The following is a 25,179-nucleotide window of genomic DNA, read 5'->3' on the forward strand; positions in this document are numbered from 1 at the left end:
TGGTCGATATGACAAATCTGGAAGATTTATAAGACAAGTACTGGATGTTGACATATGCACCTGTGACCATGAACATCAAGCTCTAATAATAGAATAACCTGCCTTTAATAATCCGCTTTCTTCTTCCCCCTTTTGCTTCTTTCTATTGTTCTTTTTCCCATGATTTCCTCTCCTCCCTTTCTTTCTTTTTCTCCCCCATGCTCCCAAACTCTCTAGGCCGACTTAGCTTGCATTTCTTGCAATGCCAGTGGCCTTTGGGTAAACAAGTGTGTACTCATTCCTGCCTGAGAAGGAAGGTGACCAAGGAGGGGGCATCGAGCCTGGTATCTGCTTTGAGCTTCTCCACACATTGGTTCTGTGTATCTGTGATTTTCCCTCTGCTTTTCTTAGCTAGAAATGAGAGCAGAGATAAATTGCTACACCAACCTCAAGGGGACACTGTGGGCTAAATTGAGATCATTGTTTAAATGCAATGAATCTACTAAAAAATGTGTGGGAGTTTATCAGAATAATGTGATCATATTTTTAAAAGAAATTTAAGTACTGTAAAATTTTGATGGAAGTTAAGAGGTAAATAGCAGATAGGTAACACATATCTCAAACATTTACACCTGAAATAACGTATTGCCAGAAAATTCTCGTTTGGTGTGTGTAGTGGTAAACAGGAAATATTTTAAATACCTGGGTTAGAGTTGGTGAGGGCTTGGGGAAGGTGCATTTTGCATCTTGAAAGTTTTATAGTTGGACTAGGTTAATAATTAAGAAGCAGGTAACACTACTGTGTGTATCCCTTAATCCATGAGGTGCTTGGACTGTGCTTGTGGCTGGTTTCACTCAAATTGCTAACAATATTTATTACCCCACCCAACCTCATTTAACACTGAACGATACGCTCTCCTGTATTGTTCACCACTGTATCCCTGGTCTCCCTAAATATGGCAGAAACTCCTTGCAGATAGAAACCATGTCCTGTGTAAGCTTCAGAGTTGGGCAGACCTGGAATGGAACCCCTGGCTTGTCGATTTACCAGCTGTGTGATCCTGGGCAAGTCACCTAACTTCCCTGAGTCTCTGTTCTTAATGGTTATAACAACAACCACCTCTCAAGGTTGTTGAAAAGAATGGAGTAAAGATGAGATGTGTTAGGTGTCCAGAGCAATGGTTGGCACATAGCACGTGCCAACCATCAATTATCAGTGGACTCACTCCATATCACCCATATCAGGAGACTCACTCATTTTGGAAATACATGGGGGATAAATATACTCTTGCTGGTGGAGTGAATTATTGACAGATCCATCACCTAGGGAAGAGACATACTTGCAGGTTTTACAGGTATCCCAAAGGTGATCCCAAGACTGATCACAGCAGCCATCACTCCGAGCACAAGAAATGCCATGCAGGAAATCCAGAGACACTGCTTCGTGGGAGGCCAGCATTGCTCTTATCACAACAGAACACGCAGACACAGAGGAGAACAAGTTATCTTGGGGCAGAGGCTCGGGTTGGGGGTATGGTGTAAATTAGCCAGCTGTTGTCCGTGTTTATCTCAGTGTGAAAGGCAGGAGACAACATTCAGGACCTTAAATGTGTGCTTCGAGTTGTAGTGGTGCTTTTCCTGTCTAGTATCTAATTCAGTCTCCGAGCAACAGGCCTTTTGATGAATGGGTGTTGGTCCCTCGGTTGTAAATGAAGCTTTGAAATGAAGGAACAGGGCCAGTGAGATGGAGTGACTTCTGAGGTTTATACTGAGGTAAGGGGAACTGCCTCACCTCACTCTCAGGTCTCCTGGTTCCCTATCCAGGGCTGTGGCTACTGTGCCAGTGTTTCCCCAAACCTGGCTTTCAGGCTACCTACCTGAGAATCACGGAAGGAAATACAGATTCCTGGGCTCCCCCCAGACATACAGAATCTCTAGGGGGTGGGGCAGGGGGGTCTGAATATTTTTTGAGCACCTCAGGTCACTCTTACACACACCACAGTTTGGGAACTACAGCCCTGTGCCAAAGATGAAATGCAGACCTTGGTCTTGGGTTCCGAGCATTCCAAAGGACATTGCTTGCTGGTTCTGGAGTGAGCAGTCCTGGAAGAACAGGAGAGGCAGCTGCCTGACTGGTTTTACTGGCACGCCACGAAGAGAAAAACTGCTCAGACTACTCTCGATCTTTCCTCAGAGTTCGGCAGCACTGCTTTTTGCAAACAGTGAGACTCACCCTTGATATTTCTGTGGTGACCCATTGGCCAGAGTTCCTGATATCTCTGAACCTTCTTCTGGGGCCTGAGTCTGCAGTCAAACCCCCTTGTGTGTAAACAGTACATTGTAATAGAAGAGAGACAGGATGGCATCTTTTCATGGGAACCAGTCCTAGACTCCAAGGCTTTTTTTGTTCCTCTGACGAGGATAAACATTATTTTATCTCCAACACCTAATAGTGCTTCAGAGTCAACAGCCCTATCATGTAGCTGTGAACATTCACATTACTGGTGAAGAAATTTAGGCTTAAAAAATCTTAGGGGGCTTCCCTGGTGGTGCAGTGGTTGAGAATCTGCCTGCCAATGCAGGGGACACGGGTTCGAGCCCTGGTCTGGGAAGATCCCACGTGCCGCAGAGCAGCTGGGCCCGTGAGCCACAATTACTGAGCCTGCGCATCTGGAGCCTGTGCTCCGCAACAAGAGAGGCCGCGATAGTGAGAGGCCCGCGCACCGCGATGAAGAGTGGCCCCCACTTGCCACAAGTAGAGAAAGCCCTCGCACAGAAACGAAGACCCAACACAGCCATAAAATAAAATAATAAATACTTAAAAAAAAAAAAAAAAGAAAAGCTCACAGCCAGTAAGTGGTAGAACCAGGTGCTGGGATGCAATCAGACATGCCAAGGCTTTTTGCCACCTCACAGAGCTCCACTGAAGATCCTCCCTCAGCTGGATCACAAACACCAGGAAGCTCTTGCCCCTGAAACCAAAGTCTTCTGCTCCTGGGGTCGGTGTTATTTTGTCCTTCCCACAGCAGCTACAGCCTTTTAAAATGCTCTCACTCGGGCTTCCCTGGTGGTGCAGTGGTTGAGAGTCTGCCTGCCAATGCAGGGGACACGGGTTCGAGCCCTGGTCTGGGAAGATCCCACATGCCGCGGAGCAACTGGGCCCGTGAGCCACAATTACCGAGCCTGCGCGTCTGGAGCCTGTGCTCCGCAACAAGAGAGGCCGCGATAGTGAGAGGCCCACGCACCGCGATGAAGAGTGGACCCCGCTTGCCACAACTAGAGAAAGCCCTAGCACAGAAATGAAGATCCAACACAGCCATAAATAAATAAATTAATAATTGGAAAAAAAATGTTTAAAATGCTCTCACTCTTTGAAAATCCCCCTCTGGGACTCTATCCTCTCCCTATAATTGGGTATATAGGAGAAAGCTTTATGTAAAAAACACTTTTTACATAGTCAAATTTGTAATAGGAGATGCTAAATGCTAAACAATGCTAAAACACTTCAGTCACTTTCAATATTTAAATATCCGTTTACTGGACTTCCTTGATGGTCCAGTGGTTAAGACTCCGTACGTCTACTGCAAGGGGCACAGGTTCGATCCCTGGTCTGGGAATCAAGATCCCACATATGGCGCGGCCAACAAAAACAACAACAAATCTGTTTACTAAAAGTGATCAAATAAGCTACTCACTTTTATATGTGATTGGTACTCGACTGTGCAAAACAGTCATATAGAAACACTAAGCATTAAAACAAAGGCCAGGGGAGCTACCAGTGGCTGTCTCTGGATTGTGGTTCATTTGTTCATCATTCATTCCTTCAGCAAATATTTATGGAACATCTGTGTAAGGCAGTGTGCTAGGCTCCATAGATACAATGGTGAACAAGACAGATGGATGTCGTCTGCCCTCAGTGAGCTGACAGTCTAGAGTACTATGTGATTTTTAGCAGAGAGGGTTTGCGTCAGAATCACCAGGGGGTGCTTTTTAAAAATTCATATATCAGTTGTTTGGCCTGAGGTAACCCAACACTGGAGCCGACCTGGGCTCTTTAATGGGGCTAATGACAGACTCTGGGAGGGCTCACGCCAAGGAGTACTTCCCAGAACTTCTGCTGCCAGTGTCCTTGTCCCCACGGTGAGCCACAGCCAGCCCCCGCCTCTGCAGGAGACCCTCCAACACTAACAGTTCTCTGAAATATATGCTGAATACCATTTTTCAAATGAAGAACTGATACAGAAGAAGCTGTCTGCCCTAGGACTTAGAATTTTAGAGCTGAAAGCACTTCAGAGATCTCCTGCCCAAGTGGTTTTCAAACATCTTGTCGTGCAATCCCTTTCCTCAAAAGATACAAAACCAAAAAGACTGTAAAAGAGAAGCAAGAAGAACTACAGTCCTACAGCCTGTGGAACAAAAACCACATTCACAGAAAGACAGACAAGATGAAAAGGCAGAGGGCTATGTACCAGATGAAGGAACAAGATAAAACCCCAGATAAACAACTAAATGAAGTGGAGATAGGCAACCTTCCAGAAAAAGAATTCAGAATAATGATAGTGAAGATGATCCAGGACCTCGGAAAAAGAATGGAGGAAAGATCGAGAAGATGCAAGAAATGTTTAACAAAGACCTAGAAGAATTAAAGAACAAACAAACAGAGATGAACAATACAATAACTGAAATGAAAACTACACTAGAAGGAATCAATAGCAGAATAACTGAGGGAGAAAAATGGATAAGTGACCTGGAAGACAGAATGGTGGAATTCAGTGCTGTGAAACAGAATAAAGAAAAAAGAATGAAAAGAAATGAAGGCAGCCTAAGAGACTTCTGGGACAACATTAAAGGCAACAACATTCGCATTATAGGGGTCCCAGAAGGAAAAGAGAGAGAGAAAGGACCAGAGAAAATATTTGAAGAGATTAGAGTCGAAAACTTCCCTAATATGGGAAAGGAAATAGCCACCCAAGTCCAGGAAGCGCAGCAAGTCCCATACAGGATAAACCCAAGGAGAAACACGCCAATACACATAGTAATCAAATTGGCAAAAATCAGAGACAAAGAAAAATTATTGAAAGCAGCAAGGGAAAAATGACAAATAACATACAAGGGAACTCCCATAAGGTTAACAGCTGATTTCTCAGCGGAAACTCTACAAGCCAGAAGGGAGTGGCATGATATACTTAAAGTGATGAAAGGGAAGAACCTACAACCAAGATTACTGTACCCAGCAAGGATCTCATTCAGATTCAATGGAGAAATCAAAAGCTTTACAGACAAGCAAAAGCTAAGAGAATTCAGCACCGCCAAACCAGCTCTACAACAAATGCTAAAGGAACTTCTCTAAGTGGGAAACACAAGAGAAGAAAAGGACCTACAGGGGCTTCCCTGGTGGCGCAGTGGTTGAGAATCCGCCTGCCAATGCAGGGGACACATGATCGATTCCTGGTCCGGGAAGATCCCACATGCCGTGGAGCAATTAACCCCGCATGCCACGACTACTGAGCCTGCGTTCCAGAGCCCGCGAGCCACAACTCCTGAAGCCCGGGCGCCTAGAGCCCGTGCTCTGCAACAAGAGAAGCCACCGCAATGAGAAGCCCACGCACCGCAACGAAGAGCAGCCCCTGTTCACCACAACTAGAGAAAGCCCGTGCACAGCAACAAAGACCCAATGCAGCCAAAAATAAATAAATAAATAAATAAATAAATAAATAAATAAATAAAAAAAAGAAAAGGACCTACAAAAACAAACCCAAAACAATTAAGAAAATGGTCATAGGAACATACATATCGATAATTACCTTAAACGTGAATGGATTAAATGCTCCAACCAAAAGACACAGGCTCACTAAATGGATAAAAAAACAAGACCCATATATATGCTGTCTACAGGAGACCCCCTTCAAACCTAGGGACACATACAGACTGAAAGTGAAGGGATGGAAAAAGATATTCCATGCAAATGGAAATCAAAAGAAAGCTGGAGTAGCAATACTCATATCAGATAAAATAGACTTTAAAATAAAGAATGTTACAAGAGACAAGGAAGGACACTACATAATGATCAAGGGATCAATCCAAGAAGAAGACATAACAATTATAAATATATATGCATCCAACATAGGAGCACCTCAATACATAAGGCAACTGCTAACAGCTATAAAAGAGGAAATCGACAGTAACACAATAATAGTGGGGGACTTTAACACCTCACTTACACCAATGGACAGATCATCCAAAATGAAAATAAATAAGGAAACAGAAGCTTTAAATGACACAATAGACCAGATAGATTTAATTGATATTTATAGGACATTCCATCCAAACACAGCAGATTACACTTTCTTCTCAAGTGCGCATGGAACATTCTCCAGGATAGATCACATCTTGGGTCACAAATCAAGCCTCAGTAAATTTAAGAGAATTGAAATCATATCAAGCATCTTTTCTGACCACAACGCTATGAGATTAGAAATGAATTACAGGGAAAAAAACGTAAAAAACACAAACACATGGAGGCTAAACAATACGTTACTAAATAGCCAAGAGATCACTGAAGAAATCAAAGAGGAGATCAAAAAATACCTAGAGACAAATGACAATGAAAACACGACGATCCAAAACCTATGGGATGCAGCAAAAGCAATTCTAAGAGGGAAGTTTATAGCTATACAAGCCTACCTCAAGAAACAAGAAAAGTCTCAAATAAACAATCTAACCTACACCTAAAGGAACTAGAGAAAGAAGAACAAACAAAACCCAAAGTTAGCAGAAGGAAAGAAATCATAAAGATCAGAGCAGAAATAAATGAAATAGAAACAAAGAAAACAATAGCAAAGATCAATAAAACTAAGAGCTGGTTCCTTGAGAAGATAAACAAAATTGATAAACCATCAGCCAGACTCATCAAGAAAAAGAGGGAGAGGACTCAAATCAATAAAATTAGAAATGAAAAAGGAGAAGTTACAACGGACACTGCAGAAATACAAAGCATCCTAAGAAACTACTACAAGCAACTCTATGCCAATAAAATGGACAATCTGGAAGAAATGGACAAATTCTTAGAAAGGTATAACCTTCCAAGACTGAACCAGGAAGAAACAGAAAATATGAACAGATCAATCACAAGTAATGAAATTGAAACAGTGATTAAAAATCTTCCAGCAAACAAAAGTCCAGGACCAGATGGCTTCACAGGTGAACTCTATCAAACATTTAGAGAAGAGCTAACACCTATCCTCCTCAAATTCTTCCAAAATTTGCAGAGGAAGGAACAATTCCAAACTCATTCTATGAGGCCACCATCACCCTAATACCAAAACCAGACGAAGATATCACAAAAAAAGAAAGTTACAGACCAATATCACTCATGAATATAGATGCAAAAATCCTCAACAAAATACTAGCAAACAGAATCCAACAACACATTAAAAGGATCATACACCATGATCAAGTGGGATTTATCCCAGGGATGCAAGGATTCTTCAATATACGCAAATCAATCAATGTGATACACCATATTAACAAATTGAAGAAGAAAAACCATATGATCACCTCAATAGATGCAGAAAAAGCTTCTGACAAAATTCAACACCCATTTATGTTAAAAACTCTCCAGAAAGTGGGCATAGAGGGAACCTACTTCAACATAATAAAGGCCATATATGACAAACCCACAGCAAACATCATTCTCAATGGTGAAAAACTGAAAGCATTTCCTCTAAGATCAGGAACAAGACAAGGATGTCCACTCTCACCACTATTATTCAACATAATGTTGGAAGTCCTAGCCACGGCAATCAGAGAAGAAAAAGAAATAAAAGGAATACAAATTGGAAAAGAAGAAGTAAAACTGTCATTGTTTGCAGATGACATGATACTGTACATAGAGAATCCTAAAAATGCCACCAGAAAACTACTAGAGCTAATCAATGAATTTGGTAAAGTTGCAGGATACAAAAGTAATGCACAGAAATCTCTTGCATTCCTATACACTAATGATGAAAAATCTGAAAGAGAAATTAAGGAAACACTCCCATTTACCACTGCAACAAAAAGAATAAAATACCTAGGAATAAACCTACCTAGGGAGACAGAAGACCTGTATGCAGAAAACCATAAGACACTGATGAAAGAAATTAAAGATGATACCAACAGATGGAGAGATATACCATGTTCTTAGATTGGAAGAATCAATATTGTGAAAATGACTATACTACCCAAAACAATTTACAGATTCATTGCAGTCCCTATCAAATTACCAATGGCATTTTTTACAGAACTAGAGCCAAAAATCTTAAAATTTGTATGGAGACACAAAAGACCCCGAATAGCCAAAGCAGTCTTGAGGGAAAAATACGGAGCTAGAGGAATCAGACTCCCTGACTTCAGACTATACTACAAAGCTACAGTAATCAAGACAATATGGTACTGGCACAAAAACAGAAATATAGATCAATGGAACAGGATAGAAAGCCCAGAGGTAAACCCACGCACCTATGGTCAACTAATGTATGACAAAGGAGGCAAGGATATACAATGGAGAGACAGTCTTTTCAATAAGTGGTGCTGGTAAAATTGGACAGCTACATGTAAAAGAATGAAATTAGAATACTCCCTAACACCATACACAAAAATAAACTCAAAACGGATTCGAGACCTAAATGTAAGACCGGACACTATAAAACTCTTAGAGGAAAACGTATGAAGAACACTCTTTGACATAAATCACAGCAAGATCTTTTCTGATCCACCTCCTAGAGTAATGGAAATAAAAACAAAAATAAACAAATGGGACCTAATGAAACTTAAAAGCTTTTGCAAAGCAAAGGAAACTACAAACAAGACGAAAAGACAACCCTCAGAATGGGAGAAAATATTTGCAAACGAATCAATGGACAAAGGATTAATCTCCAAAATATATAAACAGCTCATGCAGCTCAATATTAAAGAAACAAACAACCCAATCCAAAAATGGGCAGAAGACCTAAATAGACATTTCTCCAAAGAAGACATACAGATGGCCAAGAAGCACATGAAAAGCCGCTCAACATCACTAATTATTAGAGAAATGCAAATCAAAACTACAATGAGGTATCACCTCACACCAGTTAGAATGGGCATCATCAGAAAATCTACAAACAACAAATGCTGGAGAGGGTGCAGAGAAAAGGGAACACTCTTGCACTGTTGGTGGGAATGTAAATTGATACTGCCACTATGGAGAACAGTATGGAGGTTCCTTAAAAAACTAAAAAATAGAATTACTATATGATCCAGCAATCCCACTACTGGGCATATACCAGAGAAAACCATAATTCAAATAGACGCATGCACCCCAATGTTCATTGCAGCACTATTTACAATAGCCAGGTCATGGAAGCAACCTAAATGCCCATCGACAGACGAATGGATAAAGAAGACGTGGTACATATATACAATGGAATATTACTCAGCCATAAAAAGGAACGAAGTTGGGTCATTTGTTGAGACGTGGATGGATCTAGAGACTGTCATACAGAGTGAAGTAAGTCAGAAAGAGGAAAACAAATATCGTATATTAACGCATGTATGTGGAACCTAGAAAAATGGTACAGATGAACTGGTTTGCAGGGCAGAAGTTGAGACACAGATGTAGAGAACAAACGTATGGACACCAAGGGGGGAAAGCTGCGGCGGGGGGGGGGGGGGGGGGGGGGGGCGGGGGGGATGGTGGTATGCTGAATTGGTAGATTGGGATTGACATGTATACACTGATGTGTATAAAATTGATGACTAATAAGAACCTGCTGTATAAAAAAATAAATAAAATTTTAAAATTAAAAAAAAAATTCTTATATCACAAGCTTCACTCCTGAAGATGGTGGTTTTGAATCTGGGATGGGGTTAGAGCATAATATACTTTTTTAAAAAGCTCCCTTAGTGATTCTGAAACCCAGCCAGGATGATAAATACTCTTCTAGAATAGAGGTCTCCAACCTTTTATCATCGTATATCCCTTCAGGAACAAAACAAATACATCAAATAAAATTAGCACTTCCCTACAATATATAAATATTTATGTATATAAACAACAAGGTCCTACTGTATAGCACAGAGAACTATATTCAATATCCTATGATAAACTGTAATGGAAAAGAATATATAAAAAATGTATATATATATATGTATAACTGAATCACTTTGCTGTATAGCAGAAACTAACATTGTAAATCAACTATACTTCAATAAAAAAATTAAGAAAACAAAGTAATATTCTCAAAAAAAATTATGTATAAGTTCTATGCCTGCACTAGTCCACTAGTATATCATGTATATTGTAAAATATTGTCCAAGACTGAAACTTTAGAAGAATGAAATTAAATATACTATATAAAAATAAAAGTTCTAATATTTTCTTCCCTGAACCCATTGGAGCCTCTTGTGAGTCCCGTGTGGTTCATTTGCAAATTACTTCCTTAGTCTAAAGAATAATGGGGCTGTGAGTGGCAAACAAAAAAGCTGCTTTTAAGAACTCATTGCTTATTTAGAGCCATGCCTCAAGAGTGTTCAAAAGGCTAATGCAAATACTTATCATTAAAATAGAATTAGACATTCAAATAGACCTCAAACATTAAAATGGAATTAGAACAACAGAGCATATCTTTTTACCTCAGGGCCTAATGTGTAATTGGAAATCATTTCATTGCAGGTCAACAGACATGAGGAAACTTTATAGGGTCTCTGGGCCCTAAAATCATCTTAACTAAGCCCTAACAACAAAGAAGGTGGGCGAAGGAATTGTGCAGACTTTAAAATGAACAGAGTAGCTTGCACAAGTCCTAGGGCCTGAAGCCTGCAGTGAACCAGGGCCAGCCTGGAGCTGTGGGATCCTGAGTAGGGGTTGGAGCTGGACTGTTGAGCTGAGGTGCCCAGAGGGCAATAAGGCTTGGGCTTGCACGGTACTTCCTGACTTGCTGTGGAGACCCCATCCGATGCAAGGCCAATTTTCATACTGAAGAGGGCAGCAGAGAGCAAGGAATGGGCCCTCACTCCTCTTAGATGCTTTCAGAAAGCTAACCAATAACCACCACCCTTACTTGCTCAGGAGAGGCCTGGACCAGAAGGGCCAGGAGATATTCACATCTGTCCCCTGCTACTCAGGGATAACTGGCCAGGGCATTTCAAAGCGTTTAGAAGTCAACCTCTAGCCACTTGGCCCTGCCACTGTGATTGTGTTTTCCATTTGTAAGCAGGATGAGGGTTGTTTAAGCACCTGCACGTAAGCTGTCTCATTCACCTTCAGAGTGGACCTGTGACGCAAGGGGGATTATAGGACTGTTTCATAGATGAGGAAACAGATGCCTAAAGATGTAAACACTTGCCCAACCTTCCAGAGTCAGTTATTGACAGAGTTGGACTTGGACTTTAGTCTCCCAAAGGCAAGCTGTTTGACTTTTCCCGCTAAACTCTCTTTTCCCAGAGTTCGTCAATTTCTCAAGGATCTGTAAATTCTCTATGAGAAATTTAAATGTTTGTTTTCATAGTGATGATCATCTGTAACAGTTATTATAAGCAGATTCTGAATCATATGGATGACCACACTTGAGTAGTGGCAGGTATCATCAGAATCCTTGTTTTTCTCTTTTGATTTGTGTTTATCTTTGAGTTTATACCAAGTGCAATCCAATTGCCTTCTTGGTATACTCTATCACTGAGATTTTTTGCAGCAGGCTGAACACAGAAATGTGGGAGAATTGAATCATCTCAGGACACACAAAATACGGGCATGTCAGACTAAAAAGGAACTTACCTCATAACGTCCGTGTTTACGTTTTCAGTAGATGTGCACTGTGGTCTCAGTCTTTGAAAATATCAATTTTCAACCATTCAATTAACAATAATTTTAGTAGTCAGTATGTTTTGAAGAATGGTCTGTTCTGGAGGGCAACAATAATTGGATTAGTTGCCCATTGAATGCAGACGAATATCTTCAAATCAAAGAGAAAACTTTACAGAGTTATCAAGTGACATCTGCATTGCTCACTTACAGCATGTTGGTTAAGTGGAAGGTTTCCTCCTCCTGAATTACAAACAAAGGCTGGGATGCATTAATACTTCTGTTTTGTGTGCAAACAGATGTTCTTGGGAGTTGTATTTTCAAACTCACAATATAGAAAAAGACCAAATATATGACCAGATCTGAGCTAACATTTTTCTACTATTAACCGCAAATTGACAATTTAGTTTCCGCAAGACATCATCCACTTACCTATCACATTAAATTAATATCACAAATTTGAATTTCATTAGCTTTATGGTATTTGATTTCACTTTTGTTCTGCAATGATATAGTAACCTATAAACATGGAGTTTATACATTTTTATGGCTGTACATATGGAAAGAACATTATAATAAAAATTAAAACGATAGTTGGGGGTCTGCAATAATTTCCCAAGAATGTGAAGGGGTCCATTCTTTACCTGGTTTGAGGAACTTACACCAGAAGAAGCTCTCTTATCCCCTTCCCACTCCAGGACAGCTCACCTCTGAGCACTGCCCACAGATTCCATTTCTTCCTCTTTCTTCTTCCCTAACATCAGCCCCAACTCTTACTGTAACTCCACACTGAGCTCCTGGGCCCATCAGGGGACCCTCCTTTTTGGGAAAAGTTTTGAGAACCTAACCTCGTTCAGTTACCTTATTTTATATATGAAGAAACTGGGGCCTTGTCTCTAATTCAAGGTCACTAGAGACTGTAGTTGGCTCTCCTGACCCTTAGCACAGGCAACAGATCCACAGAAAGAGGGCAGGGAGCAGCAGTCATTATTCGCACAGGCCTACTCATTTCCTGTTTTAAATGGGAGGCAGACTCGACCGCAGGCATGACACAGGGCATTAGGAGAGGGGTTATTGTGGACTCCTCACCCACTGGCCAACATGGTGCCCAGACTCCCAGCCTGAGCCTCCTGCTTCCCTGAGCCAAGGCGACAGACTGAAGGGCACAGTCATTGCACCGGGAGTCAGCAACCTGACCCTGGACTTGGATCTGCCAAGGAGGAGCAGGCAGCCTTGGGTGAGCCTTTACCCCTATACAGGCCTCAGCTTCCCCTTCTGTAAAATAATCAGGGTTATGGTAGAATTTCAGTGTCTCCCAGTCTTCCCTGAAGATGAGAACTCCTTGGAGTGTTTCTTAAAAACCCACATTCCTGGGCCCCAACCCAGATTTGGAATATCCAGGGGCAGATGCCTGGTAACTTGTATTTAACAAGGGCCTCAGCTCAATGCTATCATCAGGAAAACACAGGACTTGCTGAGCACTGAGGCCTCTGCCAGCTCTTAAATTCTGAGTCATCAAAGGCCCTGGATACACTGCAAGTGTGACTCTGAGAGGAAGAACCTGGAATCAGTATCAGCGGTTCACTCCTAATAGTATTGTCAGTGAGTCACTCAGTAAGGCTCTGAGGGACTGGGGAAACAGGAGGCATGAATTTTAATGAGAAATTAACTGAGAGAGGGAAAGGGCAGGCCTTCAAGGGGAGGCAAAGGCAATTGTGGAGAGCAACAGTGTAGTTCTCCGGGGGTCTGGGGTTCGACACACTGGGGAGGCCTGAGCCTGGAGTGGAGCCATCTCACTTCCTCCAGGGCTCTGAGTGGAACCAGCTCTGTGGTTCTGTTTCAGCGGATGAGTGTCCACGATGGCATGTGGATGAGTGGTGGCCCCATGTCAGAGGAATCATCTGGGCCCCCTGGTGACACGTCCTGACTCTAGAGGAGGCCAAGTGCCATTTTCTGTCTTAATGGGCAGTGACACCATCTAGTCAGAAATGACATGCAGCGATGAGGGGTGTGAAAGAAAAATTATTCTAACACTTGTTAGAATGGTAGGAAGACTTCTTTTGAGACCATTGCAAGAGGGGAAGACTAAACTCAACTCCAGATACAGCAAAGGCAAACTGGAGATTTATGGCCAACAAGCAGAGTGAGGGGGGCCAGTGGACAGAAGTCACCGGGAGGAACTTGACCAGACATCAAGCGTAGGGGGATTCTTGATGAACGGGATTCTTGCTAAAGCAGGCCACGGTGATTACCTATCAAGGGTGGGGGATTCTCAATAAATTGGCTTAGGAAGAATTGTGCCAAGACTGGGTCCAGCAGGCCAAGGTCAAGGGCAGCAGGCCAAGGTCAAAGGAAGCAGGCCAAGGTCAAGTTAAGAAGAGGGCTGAGAGTGAAACAGCATGTAAAATATTGACCAGCTTAAACTGGCTTTGCCTCCTGAAATAGGTTGATTGACTAATCAGACGAGTTATTTTAGACACAGCATGGCACCTGTGCAAGACAGGAAGCCAGGTCTCCAGGATGACCCCAGGACCAAAGAATAGAAATGTTTCCACCAGAGCCCTTTATGTGACGTGAGAAGTCCTTCAGTAGAGAAAATCTGGCTTCCAGCAGCACCAGTAGCTTATGAGGACTGATTTGAGACTAGCCAATCAGCTTCCAAGTTTGAAATTCCCCTAACCCCTTAAATTTCTCCCGAACCCTGGATCAGAGAGGCGGATTTGAGTTAGGCTTTCAGCCTCCTTGTCAGTTGACCTCACAATAAAGCTTTTTCTTTTCTCAAAAGCCGGTGCCATGGTATTGGCTTCTATGTGCGTCAGGCAATGAGCCCTTGCTCAGTAACAGGAGGAGCCTGATTAAGGTTTGGTCAGGGAAGAAGTCTTTGTTAGAGGCTGAGAACTGCCACGGTTGAGCTGAGTTAACAAAAAGCTGGTAGGAATCTGAATTTCTCTGTGTCAGGCTGAAGAAGTTGACTGAGAGGAAGAATCATCCTCAGGTAAATATGGGGGATTGAACTGGGGGTTTGTATTTCTTAGCAGAAGCAATGTTAATAATAATAAAATAGTAATAACTATAGCTCTGATTTATTATTTACTATGTGCCAGTAATGTTATATACATTATTTGAAATCCTTAGAAAAACCCTCAAAGATGGTATGATTATTTTAACTTTACAGGTTAGGAAACAGGCTCAGAAAAAATGTTAAGTCAGGAGTTGAATCCAGGTCCCTTTGATTCTAAAACTCTAATTATTTCCACCATGGCATGAATCTTATATATAGCCGTTTGGAGAGAGAATGGATTTGTAAAGTGAATGAATAAATGAACACATCAATTCTATTCAAGCCTAAAATAGGTTTCCTGATAAAAGAACTCATCTCTCGCAAGTCTCAAGAATTGTACGAGCCTCTTACTTATACTAACTTCTCCTCTCCCTCTGTCATGGTTTCACTGCCTCAACTTCAATAATGTAGTTAAAAAAACAAGTGACTAAGATGCCTAACAGGGAGGGTTAGTTGGCTGCAAGCCTGGATACTTAGTGGGCAGCTGAGCTCTTGGAAACCCTGGGGATGGAGGAGGACCAATGGGCACTGCGCGGGCCGCCTGGGTGCATTGATGTCCTGGGGTCACTGACTTCTCCTTGCCCATTTTCGACTAAAGGCCACTGGTCAAAGTGGTGAAAGGAGAGAGGAGGCTCGTGACCTAGGTGTGGAGAAGCTTCATTCCACAGCCTGCTCTCTGTGGTGATATAGCCTGTTCCCAGAAATGCACCGTTGATGTGAATACTCAAATGGCTAGAAATATTAAGAGCTAATCCAAACCATCAGAATGGTTGGCTCCAACTCCAGCAAAAAAGGATAAACAAAATCTTTCTGAATTGGGAAATGGCTCGGGGTTATTTTTCTTTGTTTTTCCAACTCATCAGAGATAAGCTTTCATCACCAGAATGTTTTATTAATATTTTTCTAACAGGCTTTATTATTTTGTTAATCAAGCTAATCACAAGCGTAGCATCTTTATGTCTGTATTACTGATTGGTTTCTTTCAAACCATGTTGACATTTTAGTTGTTTCTGAACCAACTTTTTTTTCTTTCTTTTCCTGAAATGGGTCATGTCTTATTGGCTTCTTTGAAGATTGACTGCCTTTTTAGGGACATTTTAATCATACTGACTGGTGTGCTTATGAAATGTATAGTGAGGACAGATTGACAGAAGGCTGGAGTGGAGAAGAAGGAAATAATTATCTGCCTAGTGCAAAATATGTACTTGAAATTTTCTATGGAAGCCACCAACTATAAAAGGTCATGAAATAGTGGTGTGAGCTGTTTAAGAGAACACAGTTGTTTTGTGTCTGGTCTCAGCCTGTGGAGAGTGATGCCATCAGGGAGGAATGCCTGGGGGCACTCACCCCAGCAGGTACTGCTTGTGGTGAGGCCCCCCACAGATATTCCCCAACCAATGTCGTGGCTGGACCTGCCCTTGCGGTTCCTATTATAGTTGCACATCGTACCTCAACAACAACTGGTTGTATCAGAGAACTTTGAAAAGACAAGGTTTATTACTCAAAAGTCCTAGAGGGTGCATAGCACACCTGAGGTCACACAGAGAGGTTGTGGTGTGGGTCGACAGAACCCAGGGTTCTGCCTTTATTGGGGTGGAAGTTGGAGTGCTTAGGGTTTCATGGGTTCACTCTGTTGGTGAATTCTAAAACTAGGATTAGAATATAACCTAGGTCCTAGTATTATTTAAAATAAACACTTGTTGTAGTTGTATCTTGCTCCAAAGAAGCCATTACGTATTTCATCAAATCTAAGGTGCTTTTGAGATTGAGGATTTCTCCATCCTATTGGAATGCGTCAATGGAAAATTTCCTATTACTACGTCATGACTGCCACCTGGTGGACAGTTATTGTATGACACATTGACTGCATCCTACTTTCACAGATGGCGTGCTGATTTTAGAGGTTAAAATAAGAAAAAAATAGAGTGCACTTTAGAATCGTTGAATAGGGTATATTTGCATAAAAATATTAAGGACTAATTCTTCATTTTACATAAAATGTTCATATTAGCTCCTTAAATAATGACTCTGGTTTTTAAAAAAATACAGTTTGATTTACTAAATCCCAGCATTAATACACAATGTTGATGAAATGTCACTATTGCACAGAGGAGGTGACAGCCGGCAGTGCAGCCTCACAGAACCTGTGCTTGTTGCCTGCCTTTCACCTGCTGAGAGAAAAGGCTCCTACATCAGTACATCATTAGTCCTGATCATCTTCCTTTATTTTCTCTCTCTCTCTTTGCTTTTGGAAAATATAGATAGAAAACTATTCACAGTCAACTTCTTCTCTTTTAAATAAAAAAGTTAATAACAGACCTCATAAGATAGGTAGTGGGTTTCTTGGGGGTTTTTTTGTGCCTCAGTGTTTCAGCCTGGAAAATGCCAAGGGACAGTCCTCTGTGTATTTCTATCGTGAGCATGTACAGAGCACAATCTTGGGAGGTCTGGCTTCTTTACTATTTTTTTTTTTTTTTTTTTTTTAATTTATTTTTGGCTGTGTTGGGTCTTCGTTTCTGTGCGAGGGCTTTGTCCAGTTGCGGCAAGCGGGGGCCACTCTTCATCACGGTGCGCGGGCCTCTCACTATCGCGGCCTCTCTTGTTGCGGAGCACAGGCTCCAGACGCGCAGGCTCAGCAGCTGTGGCCCACGGGCCCAGCTGCTCCGCGGCATGTGGGATCCTCCCAGACCAGGGCTCGAACCCGTGTCCCCTGCATTGGCAGGCAGACTCTCAACCACTGCGCCACCAGGGAAGCCCCTGGCTTCTTTACTATTTGCTAGCTGTGCAAGTCTCATGCCTCTTTGGGTGTCGGTTTCCTTGATTGTCAAATGGATACACTCACCAATCCTTCCAGCTCCTAGGGACTCCTGAGTGAATCCAGTGAGGCAATGGGCAGATGCATTTTGGTAACTATTAAAAGCTTTCTGCAAATGTATAATGAGAATCGCTGAAAAAAATACTTGGAGAGTGTTTTGGCAAGTGCCCGAGGTAGTCGAAACAAAACTTTTCAATTTAAAATTTTTTTGACTTTTAAAATAATTTGGAACAAAATCAAAGTATTGGATCTAAGTCTGTGTGCTGTAAAGAATTTGGCCAATTTTTCAATAAGTGGTGCTGGGAAAACTGGACAGCTACATGTAAAAGAATGAAATTAGAATACTCCCTAACACCATACACAAAAATAAACTCAAAATGGATTAGAGACCTAAATATAAGACTGGACACTATAAAACTCTTAGAGGAAAACATAGGAAGAACACTCTTTGACATAAATCACAGCAAGATCTTTTTTGATCCACCTCCTAGAGTAATGGAAATAAAAACAAAAATAAACAAATGGGACCTAATGAAACTTCAAAGCTTTTGCACAGCAAAGGAAACCATAAACAAGACGAAAAGACAACCCTCAGAATGGGAGAAAATATTTGCAAACGAATCAACGGACAAAGGATTAATCTCCAAAATATATAAACAGCTCATTCAGCTCAATATTAAAGAAACAAACACCCCAATCCAAAAATGGGCAGAAGACCTAAATAGACATTTCTCCAAAGAAGACATACAGACGGCCACGAAGCACATGAAAAGATGCTCAACATCACTAATTATTAGAGAAATGCAAATCAAAACTACAATGAGGTATCACCTCACTCCTGTTAGAATGGGCATCATCAGAAAATCTACAAACAACAAATGCTGGAGAGGGTGCGGAGAAAAGGGAACCCTCTTGCACTGTTGGTGGGAATGTAAATTGATACAGCCACTATGGAGAACAATATGGAGGTTCCTTAAAAAACTAAAAATAGAATTACCATATGACCCAGCAATCCCACTACTGGGCATATACCCAGAGAAAACCGTAATTCAAAAAGACACATGCACCCGAATGTTCATTGCAGCACTATTTACAATAGCCAGGTCATGGAAGCAACCTAAATGCCCATCAACAGACGAATGGATAAAGAAGTTGTGGTACATATATACAATGGAATATTACTCAGCCATAAAAAGGAACGAAATTGTGTCATTTGTTGAGAAGTGGATGGATCTAGAGACTGTCATACAGAGTGAAGTAAGTCAGAAAGAGAAAAACAAATATCGTATATTAATGCATGTATGTGGAACCTAGAAAAATGGTACAGATGAGCCGGTTTGCAGGGCAGAAGTTGAGACACAGATGTAGAGAATGGACATATGGACACCAAGGGGGGAAAACTGCGGTGGGGTGGGGATGGTGGTGTGCTGAATTGGGCGATTGGGATTGACATGTATACACTGATGTGTATAAAATTGATGCCTAATAAGAACCTGCAGTATAAAAAAACAAACAAAACAACTAATACTAAACTTTCATTGGGTTATTTGTATGGAAATATGTTAATATAAATGTTTCAGACATTACATGAAATTTCTAAAAATCTTATATTTGTATTTGTATGGAAATATGTTAATATAAATGTTTCAGACATTACATGAAATTTCTAAAAATCTTATATGTTCTGGTATAATGTTATAAGTAATAATCCTAGTTATTACTTTAAAATGTATATCTCAGAAATAACTAATTTTCTTGTCAACTGCATTATTATGAACTTTCATCAAATCTTTAACAGTGGTCATTTTTAAGTCTTTTGTCATTTACAGACAGTTCTGGGTGTACTCTGATGCTTTTGCAAATATGTTCCTATAAAAGGCTTTCATCTTCAAGAAATTCATGGAAAAGACTCTGACAAGTACAGGTTTCTGGTAACTGTACTGCTGAACTGAATGAATAAGCATTTTCAGAACTCTAATGAAAAACTGATGAACTCATAAAAGTGCTAACAAAAGATCAAGATGAAAAAAAAAATTAATTACATGGGACTGAGTGAACTGATGAGGATGAGTATAATTTTTGTGACTTTCTGTCTGAATTAAAAAAAAAAAAATCCCACAAGGACTCAGAGGCAAAGAATATACAAATCAATTTTCACTGCAAAGTAAAGGAGCTGTTACAGTGGAGGATTACTGGACTCAATGTCAATATTATGACATAGTATGAGTGTGTTTCATGTTTGGTAATTGCAATCATTGTTGCTTTTGTTGTGGTCATCCATGTAAAATAAATAAATAAATAAAAAATAAAATAAAATAAAATAAAATAAAATAAAATAAAATAAAAAAAAGAATTTGGCCAATTTTAAGGTTTAAAAACGATGACAAATTATCTTATGGGATGGCCATTAAGCCATTGGCAATGGCATTCAAGTCCTACTCAGTGGGGGGACATGAGTTTGGTGCACAGGTTGCTGGGAAGCCCACCCAAGAGCAGCCTCAACTTTCTCCCAGGTGTACGTTTATGTGGCAGGTATGTGGGGACTTCCTGAGCTGGAGCATGAACCCCTCTCTTTAGGCAGCCAAAGATAGTTTCCAAAATGAGCCCTTGAGGCGGTAGGGAAGCTTGTGACTTAGGGACAGTGTGGGGAGCAGAGCCAGCCCTCCTCAAAGCAGGTGAAGACAGAGGCTTTCCTGAACTCTTCTGTGGCTTTGTCACTTGGGGATTCCCCTCTCCTTCTCCTCTTGATGGCCCTGATTTGGAATAATCCTTCCCAGGTCCTGACTAAGTCTCTGACAGAGGATTATAAGTGTGTGTGCCCCTGGCACCTGGAGATGCAGAAAATCTGACCTCCGAGTCCTGTGGCCTGTGAAAAATCTGCTTAGGTCATGATCATGGAAAGTCGTCTTCAGCAGGATGAAAATTATGGCTGGTTTTTTATTATTTTGTAAATAATTTAGTCTGCTTATAACTTTTAGGGCAAAAAACTTAACCTATATATTTATTTTAATTGAGACTATGTGTGTTTATGTATATAGTTAACTTTATTAAAATATGCCTTTATAATGAAACTATTATATGTGTGTCATATTCATATGTCAATATAAGCATATTGACTTTTTAAAAAAATTTATATTTTATTTATTTTATTTTTGGCTGTGTTTGGTCTTCATGCTGTGTACAGGCTTCCTCTAGTTGTTGCGAGCGCGGGCTACTCTTCTTTGCGGTGCACGGGCTTCTCACTGCGGTGGCTTCTCTTGTTGCGGAGCACGGGCTCTAGGCGCAGTGGGCTTCAGTAGTTGTGGAGCGCAGGCTCAGTAGTTGTGGCTCGTGGGCTGCAGAGCGCAGGCTCAGTAGTTGTGGCGCACGGGCTTAGTTGCTCCGCGGCATGTGGGATCTTCCTGGACCAGGGCTTGAACCCGTGTCCCCTGCACTGGCAGGCGGATTCTTAACCCCTGAGCCATCAGGGAAGCCCGCGTATTGACGTTTATGGAAAGTTGGTTACTTCAAGTGACTGGCAGTGGATGTATCTGAGCCATTCTTGTGCATAATCTTTAGTCCCTGGGAACCCCGAGGGACTAAGTGGGATTTAACCCCAACCAGCTTGGTTACTCAGAATATACCTGCAACCACCCTCCAGGTAAAGTTTCCTAGGAGCCAGAGTCTGGGAAACACCTACTGCTACTTTAGGTGCCTTGAAGCCATTGGCTGAAACACAGAGAAGGTATCACTGAATGGCTCCTGGGACATGACCGAATGATTCTTGTTTTGCAGAGCCATTTTATTTATTATTTATTTATTTATTTATTTATTTATTTTTGGCTGCGTTGGGTCTTCGTTGCTGCGTGCGGGCTTCCTCTAGTTGCGGTGAGCGGGGACTACTCTTTGTTGCGGTGCACCAGCTTCTCATTGCAGTGGCCTCTCTTGTTGTGGAGCACGGGCTCTAGGCATGCGGGCTCAGTAGTTGTGGCTCGCGGGCTTAGTTGCTCTGTGGCATGTGGGATCTTCCCAGACCAGGGCTCGAACCCGTGTTCCCTGCATTGGCAGGCAGATTCTCAACCACTGTGCCACCAGGGAAGCCCTGGTTGATGTTTGATGGTGTCTTTTCCTATCTTTTTACTTTGAATCTATCTGCATCTTTATACTTAAAGTATGTTTCTTTAAAATAGTAATAGGTGATTCTTGCTTGGTTTCCTTAGTCCAGTCTCTTGGAATGTCTAGTCCTCGTACATTTAATGTTGAATTTAAGTCTACCATCTATTCTTTGTTCCCATATTTCTCATTTCCTGCCCTCTTTTGAATCAATCAAATATTTTTTTTTTATCATTCCATTTTATCTTCTATGTTAGCTTTTCAGTTCTGTATTATTCTTTTGCTTATCTACTTAAGGTGACTGGTCAAGGCTCTCCAAAGTGAATTTCATATGTATTGTATTTGTTCCTCTTTCTCCTTCTTAACGGAAGGCCAGTGCTTCTCCCCACTCAGCCCAGGTGCTACACAAGATGCTGACTCTCAGTTGAATGGGCATGACTGGTGGGTACTAGGGTAATCTCAATCTCCATGACTGGTTCAGAAATGAGCATGTGACCCAATTGCAGGAAATAAAACTAGAAGAGAGATTTTCTGGAAGCTTCTGGGGAAGTTCTTCCTCACTGTATTGGAAGGGGGTATGGGACACCTCTTTCTCTCAGTGGACTGGACAGAAACGAGGAAGCATATGGCCCCTGCTATTGGAAGTCACACTATGACCCCCAGGGCAACCAGACTTAGGATGAAGCTGAATTGTGGCCAGCAGAGTGCAGAGCCTGAAGGAATCCGGGTCTTACTTGACATTGTTAAGCTGCTATCTATGAACCAACCTTGAAGTGTACCTAACTCTTCATGTGAACAAATACATTCACTTATTTATTTAAGCCATCTTAGGTGGGTCTTATTTGATAGCTAAAAGCATCCTAACAACAGATACAAGAAGTATACATTACTTTTATATTCAGAAAAGTAATAAAGATCAATGTTTTAAAGTGCCTAAGTATTAGGGATTTGACATTTACTTCCTAAAGCCACAGATATAATTTTCTTCCTCCAGTTCATTCTTGCTTGACAATGGCTTTTGTTATCTATTATTTCACAGTGCTTTGTGGTTAGTTAATCTGTATTGCATTGAGGCACAGTGACCGTGACCCCAGCAGCCAGCACAAAGCTTGACATCTGTGCTAGGCTCTTTCTCGTAAGACAATAGTGGTTGATATGTTTGATTTCTCCCCAAGTAGGAGGCTACGTGAAAGCTGACCAAGTACACAATGCTCTCTTGGGGAGGGCCCTATAACATCTCATCAACATAGGCAAGGAGACATTATCTTTAAAAGAAGAATCTGGAATGGCGCAGAGAGAGTGGTTTATCTTCTGAACAGGCCAAACTCTGGCTTGGTTAGGTGGATGGGCTCTTCCTTAAATACTGACATTAAATTAAATTAAATTCCTTAAATTCCTGACTCAGCTGAGGGGACCTCTGAGGAAGGGGCTCACTGAGACAGGGGTACATGCAATTGACTTAATTCTTGTTGACAGTCTCCTTGGAAGAGGGGCAAACACCAGGACAGCCAACTAAGAGGAAAAGGTTTTCATAACAGGCATGCATGATGGAGGAGGCGTTACCTGGCCTTGTGACCCCTGTGAGCTGGCATGGGTTCTGGAGGCCAGTGCTTCAGTCAACGCCCGTGTCTCCAAGGAAATCCTAGAACAAAGGAATAACAAGATAAGCTCTTTGGTATTTGTGGGTGAAAATTGCTGTCCTGGATGTTCAGGACTCCTTTTTATCCAAAAGGTAAGCAAGATAAGTAAATAGTCACACGGCATCAAATGTGGGCTCTGTCTTTAAGAAATGCAGGTTAATAAAGGATGTTGAGTCACAGCTAACAACTTGCTGAACAACAAGGTGAATTACAAAAGGTAAGATTAGGGTTTCAAAATTCTTTATTTTGTCATATAGGCTTAAAAGGGTACATGTTTATCTTTACCAAAAAAATCAGAGCAGGTACCAATAGGCCAGAGAGAAAGGATAAACTAGGTTCTTTCATAAGGTTCTTTGTAGACAAGATGGCAATGTGAGAGGCAAATGTTAGGATGTGGTTTGGAATATGCTGGTTCCACCAGCCAGGAGCTAATAGCCCCTAGAGCAGGGGTTCTCAGCCTTGACTGTACATTAGAATCACCTGGAAAACTATTATATGTCCTCATACGGCATCCTAGATTGATAAATCAGACTCTCTGGGGTGGGGGGCAGAGGGCAGGCCTCAGTGTTTTCTTTTTTTTTTTTTTAATTAATTAGTTAATTAATTTTATTTTTGGCTGCATTGGGTCTTCGTTGCTGCAGCTAGGCTTTTCTCTAGTTGTGGCGAGCGGGGCTACTCTTCATTGCGGTGCACGAGCTTCTCATTGCAGTGGCTTCTCTTGCTGAGGAGCACGGGCTCTAGGCACGCGGGCTCAGTAGCTGTGGCTCGCTGGCTCTAGAGCACAGGCTCAGTAGTTGCGGCGCATGGGCTTAGTTGCTCTGAGGCATGTCGGATCTTCCCGGGCCAGGGATCAAACTTGTGTCCCCTGCATTGGCAGGCGGATTCTTAACCACTGTGCCACCAGGGAAGCCCAAGCCTCAGTGTTTTCTAAACCTCTCCAGATAATTCCACCGTGGCAATTGAGAACCAGCTGCCCTTGGAATGGACCTTTCTTCCATCACTCTAAATTGCTGGGCCCTCTGGTTTCCCTCAGGACATAGGAGTTTCTGTTGTGTCAACAGGAGCACTGATGTTTCGACACAGCAGAACAAGTGGCATATGGGAAACCCAGTAATAGACATATTTGAGCCTTGAACATACTTCAGTTAGTACATGACATTTTTTTAAATTGAAGCATAGTTGATTCAGAATGTTGTGTTAATTTCTGCTGTACAGCAAAGTGATTCAGTTATACATATGTATACATTCTTTATATTCTTTTCCATTATGGTTTATCATACGATATTGAATATAGTTCCCTGTGCTGTATATTAGGACCTTGTTGTTTATCCATTCTATATATAATAGTTTGCATCTGCTAATTCCAAACTCCCACTCTACCCCTCCCCCAACCCTCTCCCCCTTGGCAAACACAAGTCTGTTCTCTATGGCCATGATTCTGTTTCTGTTTCATAGATAGGTTCATTTGTGTCATATTTTAGATTCCACATATAAGTGATATCATATGGTGTTTGTTTTTCTCTTTTTGACTTACTTCACTAAGTATGATAATCTCTAGTTGCATCCATGTTGCTGCAAATGACATTATTTCATTATTTTCTGTGGCTGAGTAGTATCCCATTGTCTATATGTACCACATCTTCTTTATCCATTCATCTGAGTACATGACATTTTTAACTTGTCCTCAGGATGTATGGGATGAGGGGAGATGATTTTTAGCAGAGCCACACTCGCTCGGTATGCAGATTCACTATGTAAGATCTGCAGGGCA

Source organism: Balaenoptera musculus, chromosome 3, assembly GCF_009873245.2.
Source record: "Balaenoptera musculus isolate JJ_BM4_2016_0621 chromosome 3, mBalMus1.pri.v3, whole genome shotgun sequence".
Taxonomy (NCBI): Eukaryota; Metazoa; Chordata; class Mammalia; order Artiodactyla; family Balaenopteridae; genus Balaenoptera; species Balaenoptera musculus.